Source organism: Manis javanica, chromosome X, assembly GCF_040802235.1.
Source record: "Manis javanica isolate MJ-LG chromosome X, MJ_LKY, whole genome shotgun sequence".
In the NCBI taxonomy this organism is placed as follows: domain Eukaryota; kingdom Metazoa; phylum Chordata; class Mammalia; order Pholidota; family Manidae; genus Manis; species Manis javanica.
In genome coordinates, this window is record NC_133174.1 from 95204460 (window position 1) to 95216750 (window position 12291).

Sequence of the window (12291 nt, forward strand, 5' to 3'; positions counted from 1 at the left end):
CCAAGTGTGCCCTCAAACAGCTGGATTGGCAATATTCTAAGGTTATAGGGTTGGAGCAAACAGTATTGAGAGCACCTAAGTCTTTTCCTTTAGCCACCATACCCCATGATTTCAGGATAGTTTATACACTTATGAATCTAAAGGCCAGAAGAATTGATTTGACTTTGTTGTCCAGTGAACTTAGTTTTCATAAATGTAAGGACAGCAGATTGAGGGTAAGTTTTCCTACAGACTGCATTCCCTGACCTAAAGTCTTGGTTGGGAGCATAAACATTACTGAATAAATTGTGTTTGTTTTGAAACCACTAGAAATAGCTCTAATGTGTTGATACAGGATATAGTTTAATTTCCCTTTGTTAGATTAGAGGCACTTGAAAACAAAGCACATGCAGCTGGAGATATTGAAATATTTCATATGCATGAATTTGCAGCATATTTTCTAGAGAATTAATTCTCCCTGTTAGCAAATCTAACCAGTTCCTTTTCAGTTTCTAAGAATTAACTTTACCTTTTCTTGTTGTGCTTTGGGGTTCAGACTGTTTATTTCCCCGAATTGTATTTTATTTTAGCTTAAGGAATAAAAGCATTGAGTAAGTTTTTGTGGGTGGTTAAAGTCTTTGTGGGTGGTAAATGGAAACTTGAATGACACATGTACCATCCAAAAAAAAGTCAGCAGTGGGACCGAGACAGGTTTCTGTCCTTTTTTGCCAGCTGTCTCATAAATATGCAATAGACCAGTCTTCCAATTTTTGAAAATGGTGAGGTCGTTAATCAAATAAAGGCAGAGATCATGGTGATTTAAAAAATGTCTACCAGTTCCACATTTTTCCCCAAAATGTGTTTTGAGTGTGTAGATCAAGGAGATGGGTTGTGCAATTTAAATCTGATTGGCACCACTGCTGTTAAATGAAAATGTGGCTACTGGGTATTGAAATATAAGAGTTAAAATTGGTAATCAAAAAGCTTGTTAGCATTTGTGCCTATTTCCTGAGAACTTCATAGTGCTTTAAAATTAACATTGATTAAATGATGAACTGATTGGAGAGAGGCCACTTATAAAATTGGGGCTAGAGAGTGGGGGCAGTTGCATCAGTTTCTCTGCCAGCCTAGAAAAGCTCATTAATGAAACCAGGGGCTAAGAATTTAGAAAGGGCAGTATCACAAATGATTGCTCCTATTATAATGAAAGTGGTAGGTCAAATGGATATTATAATATGGTATTTATGATTGTATCTGGTTATACTATTGTGGAAGTTAGATCTTTTTGTTATGGAAATAGTTTAGCACTTATAATGTGTTATTTTAATAATGTGCTCATGTGCAATAGCATTTTATATGAATTGTAAATGTTAACTGGTAGACTAAGTCAGAGAAGTCATGCAAAGGGGGGTTATATTCAAATGAAAAATTGTAGAGTATCAAACATGAGTCCCATTAGCTAACTGGTAGTATTACATGCTTGTTTCCCTTGAACACATGAGAGCCAAACTGCAATGTAAAAATGCTTGGGATTAAACCAGGATTGAGCAAACTCCATTGTGGAGTGAATGATCGCAAGGACTAGGAAACCAGGACACAGTCTGGAGCCTGCAACACATCATTTAAAGCATCACTGCTCAAAGCTAACTTAGTGTCTGATTTTTCCTTCCCATAGTTGGTGTTTATTCCAAATCTCACTAAGTCTCTGAAATGATCAAGGGGCACCATACTCAGAGTATCTTGTAACAAAAGCCACAGTCTGAGCGAGTATAACCACAGCAATCTCTTTTATCTGTAATAGCAAATGAATGTTATGACCACAATTTCCAGAGCTTGCCTTTTTTTTTTTTTTTTGATAAATTGAGTCTTTCCAGGATTTTGTCTATTTCCTTGTTTTAATAAGGTATCATTCATATACAATCTTATGAAGGTTTTACATGAGCAATATTGTGGTTACAACATTCACCCATATTATCAAGTCCCCCCCTACACACCCCATTGCAATCACTATCCATCAGCATAGTAAGATGCTATAGAGTCACTACTTGCCTTCTCCGTGCTATATGCCTTCCTTGTGAGCCACCTACATTATGTGTGTTAATCATAATGCCCCTTAATCCCCTTCTCCCTCCCTCCCCACCCACCCTTCCCAACCCTTTCCCTTTGGTAACTGCTAGTCCCTTCTTGGAGTCTGTGAGTCTACGGCTGTTTTGTTCCATCTGTTTTGATTCGTTGTTATTCTCCAAAAATGTGGGAAATCATTTGGTACTCATCTTTCTCTGCCTGGATGATTTCACTGAGCATAATACCCTCTAGCTCCATCCATGGTGTCGCAAATGGCAGGATTTGTTTTCTTCTTATGGCTGTATAATATTCCATGGTGTATATGTACCACATCATTTTTTTATCTATTCATCTACTGATGGATACTTAGGTTGCTTCCATATCTTGGCTATTGTAAATAGTCCTGTGATAAACATAGCGGTGCATATCTTTTTGAATCTGGGATCTTGTTTTCTTTGGGTAAATTCCTAGGAGTGGAATTCCTGGGTCAAATTATATTTCTATTTTTAGTTTTTTGAGGAACCTCTACATTGCTTTCTACAATGGTTGAACTAATTCACATTCCCACCAGCAGTGTAGTAGGGTTTCCCTTTCTCCACAATCCTCACCAGCATTTGTTGTTCCTTATCTTTTTTTTAAGGGATTTTATTGATCATATCAATTTATTACTAATTTTGGTCTTCCCATTAGTTCCCTTTAAAAAAAGGTTAGTTTCCCAGTAATAAACACAATAGTTTTTAAAGAGAACTTGGACAAAGTAATTAAGATAGAAACCATAAATAGCCAGAAAATAAATGAGGCAAAATTGTTTAATATGATATTTACCTTAAAATGTATTAATATTCTTCCATTAATTTTTAGATTTTTAAAGTAAAATCATCTTAATCCAGCATATTATGAATCATTATAAAAGATTCCAATCTTTAAAAATTATGAAAGACTTAAAGATCTCGTTAATGGAGGTAGAAATGTCAGCTATTATGTTATTGGTCAAGCTTGGTGTGTATTTCCTGGGCCTCCTCAGGTAGAATCTGGGCATAATCAGTGTTATACATCTGAGAGCAGACAAATGCTTCCTTATTGGGGGTTCAGGATAAACTGTGGCTGTCATTTCTTGGTAAGCATCTTTCACAATCTTTTCTGCAATTTTCAGAGAAACATCTCTAATGGTGTTCAAAGGTGAGTACAGCCGGCCCTCTTCCAAGTGCTTATCTGACACTTACTGAGATATAACCTCAGCCGTTTTGAGAAAAATCTTATCTGTGATACGTCTTAATCCACATGCCACAACACCAAGAGCAGCTCCAGGAAACACAGGAATTGTTTCCTTGGCCAGGATAGAGGGTCTGTTCATTTGGAAGAGTAACTGGATTAAAAGGACTGCCACTGACGAAAATTGCACGCCCCTTGGTTAGCTTATAACAGTGTTCTGCAGTACATTCTGCTTTGCTAGTTGGATTACTCAGAGCAAAAATAATAGGCCGTTCATTGAAGGCAGCCGTATCTCTGAGAATTTGTTCTGAGAATGCACCACTGATTGCAGCAACTCCTATGAGGGCAGTTGGCTTTACTTCTTGAACAATGGCTTCTAGGGTCTTCATTTCTTCATGCTCATGGGCAAATTCCTCTTTCTCTTGTGTTAAGGCAGCATGTCCCTTAACTATTAATCCTTTTGAGTCAACCAACCATATGTTTTTTATAGCTTTCTCCTTTGGTAAGCCGCCTTTTTCCATGGCCATAATGATCAGGTGTGTAATCCCTAAGGCAGCCTCTCCAGCTCCTTGGAATAGTATTATTTGATCAGACAATATCTTTTTGGTTATTTGCAGAGCTGCAAGGATGCCTGTGTCCACAACAGATGCTGTTACCTTTTATGTGAAGTCTTCTCTTTTCTCCAGATGTAGGCCATCTGCTGTAGTCTTCTTTCCAGTCGCTCTTTAAAGATTAGTTGTATTGGCTATATTTTTGTGTTATATGTGGTTTTGGGAGGAGGTTTCTGCTTTACTCCTCTGTCATCTTGTTTCTTGCATCTTGTTCCTTGTCTTTTTGATGTTGGCCATCCTAACTGCTGTGAGGTGACATCTCATCCTAGTGTTAATTTGTATTTCCCTGATAATTAGTGATGTGGAGCATCTTTTCATGTGTCTGTTGGCCATCTGAATTTCTTCTTTGGAGAAGTGTCTGTTCAGATCCTCCACCAATTTTTTAATCGGCTTATTTGCTTTTTGGGTGTTGAGGCATGTGAGCTCTTTATATTTTTTGCATGTTAATCCCTGTCAGATATGTCATTTATGAATATATTTTCCCATACTGTAGAATGCCTTTTTGGTCTGCTGATGGTGTCCTTTGTTCTACAGAAGCTTTTTAGTTTGACGTAGTCCGATATGTTCATTTTTGCTTTTGTTCCCTGTGCCCAAGGAGATGTGTTCAGGAAAAAGTTGCTTATATTTATATTCAAGAGATTTTTGCCAAGTTTTCATTTGTCTCCATACTCTCCATACATTGCTTGAAATCTGTTTTTATTTGGTCATTGATACATTGATTATTTAGGAGCGTGTTATTAAGCCTCCATGTATTTGTAGGATTTTTTTTTTCTTTGTATGATTTATTTCTAATTTCATAGCTTTGTGCTCTGAGAAGCTGGTTGGTACAATTTCAATCCTTCTGAATTTACTGAGTCTCTTTTTGTGGCCTAGTATGTTATCTGTTCTGGAAAATGTTCCATGTGCGTTTGAGAAGAATGTGTATGCTGCTGCATTTGGGTGTGGAGTTCTGTAGATATCTGTTAGGTCCAGATGTTCGAATATGTTGAGAAGAATGTGTGTATCCTACTTCTTTTGGGTGGAGTGTTCTGTAGATGTCTATTAGGTCCTTCTGTTCTAATGTGTTGTTCAGTGCCTCTGTCTCCTTATTTATTTTCTGTCTGATGGATCTGTCCTTTGAAATGAGTGGTGTATTGAAGTCTCTTAAAATGAATGCATTGCCTTCTATTTCCCCCCTTTAATTTGGTTAGTGTTCGTTTCACATATGTAGGTGCTCCTATATTGGGTGCATATATATTTATAATGGTTACATCCTGTTGTTGAACTGATCCCTTTATCAATACATAATGTTCTTCTTTGTCTCTTGTTGCTTTCTTTGTTTTGAAGTCTATTTTATCTGATACAAGTACTAAAACTCCTCCTTTTTTCTCCCTATTAGTTGCATGAAATATCTTTTTTCATTCCTTGACTTTTAGTCTGTGTATGTCTTTGGCTTTGAAGTAAGTCTCTTGTAGGCAGCATGTAGACAGGTCTTGATTTTTTATCCATTCAGTGACTCTGTCTTTTGATTGGTGCATTCAGTCCATTTACATTTAGGGTGATTATTGAAAGATATGCACTTATTGCCATTGCAGGCTTTAGATTCGTGGTTACTGAAGGTTCAGGGACAGCTTCTTTACTATATAGAAGTCTCACTTAACTTGCTTATTATGCTATTTCAAACACAGTCCAAATGTTGTTTTATTTTTTCCCCTTCTTTTTCTTCCTCCTCCAATGTTTATGTATTAGTTGTGATATTCTGTACTGTTTGTGTATCCCTTGACTGACTCTGTGAGTAGTTCATTAAATTTTGCATTTGCTTAGTAATTAATTGGTCTACTTCCTTTATCATGGTTTTATTTCCTCTCATGACAGCTATTAAACCTTAGGAGCACTTTCATCTATAGCAGTCTCTTTAAAACACACTGTAGAGATGTTTTGTGGGAGGTAAATTCCCTCAAGTTTTCCTTATCTGGAAATTGTTTAATCCCTGCTTCAAATTTAAATGATAACCTTTCCAGTAGAGTATTCTTGGTTGGAGGCCCTTCTGTTTCATTGCATTAAATGTATCATTCCCCTCTCTTCTGGCCTGTATGGTTTCTGTTGAGAAGTCTGATGATAGCCTGGGATGGGCTTTCCTTTGTAGATTATCTTTTTTCTCTCCCTGGCTGTTTTTAATACTCTCTCCTTGGCCTTGATCTTTGCCATTTTAATTATTATATGCCTTGATGTTGTCTTTCTAGGGTCCCTTGTGTTGGGAGATCTTTGCACTTCCATGATCTGAGAGACTATTTCCTTTCCCAGATTGGGGAAGTTTTCAGCAATTATTTCCCCAAAGAGACTTTCTATCCCTTTTCTCTCTTTTCTTTCTCTGGTATCCCTAAAATGTGAATATTGTTCCATTTGAATGGTTGCACAGTTCTCTTATTATTCTTTCATTCCTAGAGATCCTTTTTTCTCTCTGTGCCTCAGCTTCTTTGTTTTTCTGTTCTCTTAATTTCTATTTCATTTACCATCTCTACCTTATCTGTTTTAAAATCCCTCCATTGTTTATTTCTTTTGAGATACTATATTTTCAAAGTTTCTTTCTCTTTCTCGATGCCCTCCCTGAGATCTTCAATATTTTTCTGTACTTCCATGAGCATGTTGATGATTTTTATTTTGACATCTTTATCAAGAAGATTGGTGATTTCAGTTTCACTTAGCCCTCTTTCTGGAGATTGTGGGATTACGGTTTGTAGAAAAACATTTTTTTCCATTTTATATTTCTAATGATTTATATGGAATAATAATTTCATATAGGCAGCACCTTATAATGCCCAGAAGCTCTACTCTCTGGAGCTGCCCAGCACCTGGAGCATGGTGGGATCGTAGGCATGTGGTACTGCCACCTGTTAGGAGAAATAAGTTATTTCCTGTTTCTGGATGCAGTACCTGCCTCCACTGCTAGGTCCAGTGGGCCCAGAATGCAGGGAGGAGCCCCTATGTTATGCCCCTATAGTTGCTGTAGGTGGAGTTGCCCTCTGGCTGTCCTGGTGTGATGGCCAGGGCAGCAGGTGTCCACACCGGTGCTTCTGGGATAAAGGGGCATATATTTCAATAAGGGGCCTTGACGCTGCATTGCCAGCTTGTGGAATGGAGCATCTGAAGCTCCTGAATGTTCCCCACATGCTGGGTTGAGTGTGCCATGTTGATTTTGTCTACCTGTTTCTTCTCCTGAGCAGCAAGCTCTGTCTAATCCTTGCCCCTTTAGCAGCCCTCTTGCTGTTGGGAAATCTTTCAAAGTGCCCACCTGTCTTTTTTTGCAGAGTGCCCTGTTGTGTGTACCTGTCCTCCACAAGTGACTGGAACTCCGTCTCTCTGAGTATTCTGCCTGTCTTTGCTTTCCAACCCCTCTAATCTCCAGAGCTCCATGTAATGTGGTTTCATGCTCCTGGAGGAGATCTCCAGGGGTGGGTGTTTAATAGTCCTAGGCTGCTTCTCCCTCCCTGCTCTGTTTCTTTTCCTCCTGCTGGTGAGGTGGGGTTGGGGGAGAGCTTGGGTCCCACCAGATCATGGCTTTGCTTCTTTACCCTTTCCTATGAGGTCTTCTCTTTTCCCCCAGATGTAGGCATTCTGTTGCAGTTTTTGGGTCCCTCTTTCAGAATTAGTTTTATTTGGTGTATTTTCATGTTATATATGATTTAGGGAGGAAGTTTCTGCCTCACTTCTCATGCTGCCATCTTTTTCCCCTCCAGACCAGAGCTTGCTTTTTCATTGATCTTATGGCAGCCCTGGATGAAGGCAAGGATTATTGCCCCCATTGTGTATGTTAGGATACTGAGGCTGCGAGAGGTTGTGAGTAAATGACAAAATCAAAATGGGACTCTGGATATGCTGGCCCCAACTTCAATTTTCTTTTTATGATGCATGAATAACATGGATCACAGAACTGTAGTTAAAATTCTCAAGTCACATTTATGTTACTACCTCAATTTAGAGTCTTTTAGATTTCAGTTTTCATATGTCTGAAAAACGTATAGTTTGAAAGATATTGTCTGTCACCCTTAATTTCCCCAGCTAGTTGAAATATTATAAAGAAAATTACTAGACTATATTTTACTGGGATTACTTTGTATTAAGTCCCAAGCAGGTAGGCCTTGATTTAAGTAAATGTAATATAACAAAACCCAAATGTACAATCTAGATAATATACCAAAGAATTTCCTTAAATAGGGAATTCAACTTGTATCTTTTAAGTCAAATTATGAAAGCAGATTATCTATCTCTAGATACTTTGAGGGGAACACACCTGTTATGTAAAGCAAATTTCATCTATAATATCCAATACTCGTGCAAAAAAATGACAAATTGAGATTATTCAAATTAAATCTTAACTCCTGTGTGTGTGATTTTCTGCATAACTGCAGGGATGTAGCACTCTTCCCTGATATTCACCCGCTGACACTTTTGGCATCTATTTGATGAGAAATGATTGAGGAATTTTATATTGAAACAGCATCAAACAGATTTACTTGTGTATGTTTGTATTGGAGTGTACAGGGAAATGTATTGCTTAGAAGGAATGCAATATAAAGTGCCAGGTAACCAAAAGAGATGCTCTCTAGGGCATTTCACTCAACTTATTTCTTATTCAGGATAACTTTATTTAAATTGCATCCAAAGAACACATAAATATCCTGCAGTGCAATGGAAAGACCCTCTCTTGATGTAGTTGGCTTTTAGACTGAACTTGAAGGGTATGGAGCCACTTTAATAGCCCTAGTGAGTTAGGCCTAGTCCCACAAAATGCCCAGTTGACAATTTTTCTTGGCAGGTAGAGTAAGTCTTTATTTATTTATTCTACAAATATTGACTAAGCACCTATCAACTGCCAGATACTGTTCTAGGTGCAGGGTATATGATATTTTTTTAATGGAAAAAAATCTCTGTCCTCATGTAGCCCACATTTCAGTTGGGGAAACAGGCCATTATCAAGATAAATGAATACAATATACAATACAGAATGTTAAGGATAAAGAGATAAATTCAACAAAGTGGGATATGAAGTGCAGGGGTGAAATTTTAGATTGAGTCCAGGGAAAGCCTCACTGTGAATGCCTCTTCTGAAGGAAGTGAGGGAACAAGCCACCAGAGTAACTGGGGGAAGAATATTCCAAGTCAGGGGAATAGCATGTGCAAAGGCCCTGAGGTGGGAGTGTGCCTGGGGTGCTTGGTGAATAGCAGTGGCGGTAAGAGGATTCAGAGGGAAATGAATGTAAATATGTGGAGGAGAAGAAATGGTCAGAGAGGTAACAGATCCAGATTCGAGAGGGGATTGTAGGTCCTGATTAAAGACTTCTATCCAAGAGAGAGAGAGGAAGAAAGGGTGTGAAGATCTAAGTTAGGTCTTAACAAAAACATTCTGATTGCAATGATTGCAACATACTGTAGAGGGCAAGAGCAGAAACAGAGACCAGTTAGGAGGTTATTGTAATAATCCTGGTGGCTCCAGGTGGTAATAGTCAGGGTAGGGTACTTAAAATTTTCTAATGGTTAGTGTGAGCTCTGAGAGAATAAAAGGAATCAAGTTTTGGGGGCTAAATAACTAGAAGGATGATGTTTATGTGTTAGAAGGGGTAAGCTTTAGGAGGCTGGGTGGGTAGGGTTGCAAATATCAGAGCTGGGTTTTGAGTATGAAATGGCTGAGATGTCTGTTAAACAGTGAAGGAAATGTAAAGGCTCAGGTTGTTAGAATTTGGCTTTGAGGGAGACGTGGATGGATATATAAAATTGGGAGTCATCAGCAAATACATGGTATTTAAAACCATGAGATTGTGTGAGTTTACCTAAGGAATTAGTATATGTAGAAAAAAGGAATAGGTCTGGTGACATAAGAAAACAGAACAAAATAGTGTGCATAGAATAGTCTCTTGGGAAATAAAGCATTTATAGAAAGAAGAATAGAAGGCTGTATACAAAAGTCATCTTTGGGTGGTAGGAATATTGGTTTTATTAATATTAATTCCATAATATTCTTTTATGCTTTTCCATTATTTTCCATTTTCTTCAATGAAAATGAATTACTTAATATTTTTTGTTGAGGTACATACAATAAAATGTATAACTCTTACTGTACAGCTTGATGAATTTTGGCATGTGTATATGTGCATGAAACCATTGCTCAGATCAGATAGCAAACATTGTCACTAATATTTTGCCGCCTCCACCTATGTGGTGAAGGATTACTTTGGGAAGGATTACTAATGAATTTTTATAAGTAGAGAGAAGAACAGAAAAATAAATACCATTAAGAAGACTTTATTTAGAATTCACCAATGTCTAAAGTAAAACACTTTGTGTTAATGCCCTTACTCACCTACACACACATCCACAGAGAAAACATGCTGAAAAAAAGATTATTTGAATTAAAGTATATATAATATGACTGGGGCTTGCCATGAGATGCTTCTATCCTTACACAGAATTCAATTAATGTAGCTTGATGAAAATGTTCCTGGACAGTTAAGAATATGAAGACCTGGGAACAGCTAAAACCCAGCAGGACTACATCCAGCCAGAAAATACAGGGACCCTTGGGGCTGAGTCAAAATCACCTCCTTTGGGAAAAGAGAATTAATTGAACCCTTGTTCCACTGTCTTGTGACATTCTTTTCCCTGCAGGCCTTTTGTCTTTTTCCTCTAGCCATTCCCATTCCGGAAACAGGGTAATGCACTAGTTCAGCAAGCTACTCAAATGTTAATTACTTATTCTTGGCCACTTTTTGCACATATAGGAAAGTATGTCAATCTTGAATTTTAAAGTTCTGATACTTCCTATTTTTTTTATTTTGGACACAGAAAACTTTAACAGCTCTCTTTTGCACTTTTTTCCTCTCCTTACTTCATTATAATAAGGTTACCCCACCTTTCCTGGTTGTGACTCAGACATAGCTAGAGGGGGCTTTTCTCACACTTTTTGGGAAAAGGTTAAAAAAAAGTTTGTGTTTGGCCTGAGGTCAAACAGAGAATATTGTAGCTAAGATGCAGGACAGTTGATGAATTTGTGAGTGACTGAAAACAGAATTGGAATGGAAAAGATATTTGTATTTTGAGCTAGCATTTGCTACTGGGAGTGTTAGCACTTTGTTATAAGTGTGTACATGCACGCTAAGATTTTTTAGCAGAAAGTTGGAAAATTGGTACAGAAATTTAGTGTAATCCTCTCCCTGATCTGATGATCTACTCCTCCCTCTTCCTATGAGTGACCTGACCAACTCAAAAAGTTTAATTGAACAAATGAGAGATGTTGCTCCCTCTTTTAGATTCCAAAAGCCAGATGACGATCTGTCCAATATTCTATTCGTTTTGATAATTTTCAGCAAAGTGAAAATAACAGAGAATTTAATTTGCATTTATCCTCAGTCTTCTTGAAAGGGAGAAAGGACACGAACTCCACAGTCCAAGCAGGTTTATTGCTAAACCTGAGAGGGACCTCTTTGTTCTGGTGAGTAGAACAAAGGAAAAGGGGTCTCTAACAGGCCTAGAGGCTCTTTATGGCCAGGGTTTTTGGCGGGCTTTTCGAGGGGAGGGGTCAGGGGAAAGGTGGGCTTGTGACTTGCTGATGTGTCCTCTGGAGAATGATTGTAGCCTAGGTAAGATGAAACCTAGGTCTCTCTGAGATGGTGGGTGGGCTTATTCAAAAGGCGGTACCCAGGTCTAGATTCTATCACTACTGCCCTGACATACATACACATGTACTCACACATTCAGCATGCACACTCATGCACTCTTATGTCTTTACCTTCTATTATTAATTATAGAGATTGAGTTTCAACAGGATACACACACTTGTTGAATTTAGATCAATAATGTAATCAAAGGCATCAAGTCATAAATTTTCTGCCTACAACCAACTTGAGATCTGATAGAATGAGCGCAGGTCTTGGGGTTTGAAGTGCAGAGTGTAAATCCTGAACCTACCACCTAGTAGCTGAGCAACCATTGACAAACCACTTAAGCATTTATTTAAATGTAAAGCAATATAATGTTTGTTCTAATGGTAACCAGTATGATGTACGTTGAAGTCAGATAAGTCTTGATTCAAATCTAATACTTAGACAACTGGAATTCAGCCACGTACTGTTTTAGGTTTTCCCTTGCCTGTGATAGTAGAATACTTGCCTTTTCAGGCATTTTGTGAGGATTAAATAAGAAAATGCTTACAATATGTTTAGGACCAGAGTTTGGGAATTACGGAATAGCCCCAAATTTTATCTGTTATTACTATTTTTGTTGTTGTTGCCTTGCTTCTTCGTAGTACGAGCATTCTCTTACCTGTGACAACCAGGAGGCTTTCACTAAGTCAAGCTGGGCCTATAGTAGGGGAAAAAGGGTCATATTTATAAGTCAAGCTGTTAGTTAAATGACAGTTGTTAAATGAATGAACTGGAAGAAGAGTCTCAGA

General features: G+C 38.0%; 1 protein-coding gene and 1 pseudogene across 1 annotated transcript in view; one reads left to right on the forward strand and one right to left on the reverse strand.

Annotated features, from left to right (window-relative positions):
- Positions 1-12291, forward strand: part of IL1RAPL2 (interleukin 1 receptor accessory protein like 2) — a 1159060-nt gene that overhangs the window by 181458 nt on the left and 965311 nt on the right. The window lies entirely within an intron of this gene.
- LOC140847406 (NADP-dependent malic enzyme pseudogene) lies at positions 849-4149 on the reverse strand (annotated as a pseudogene).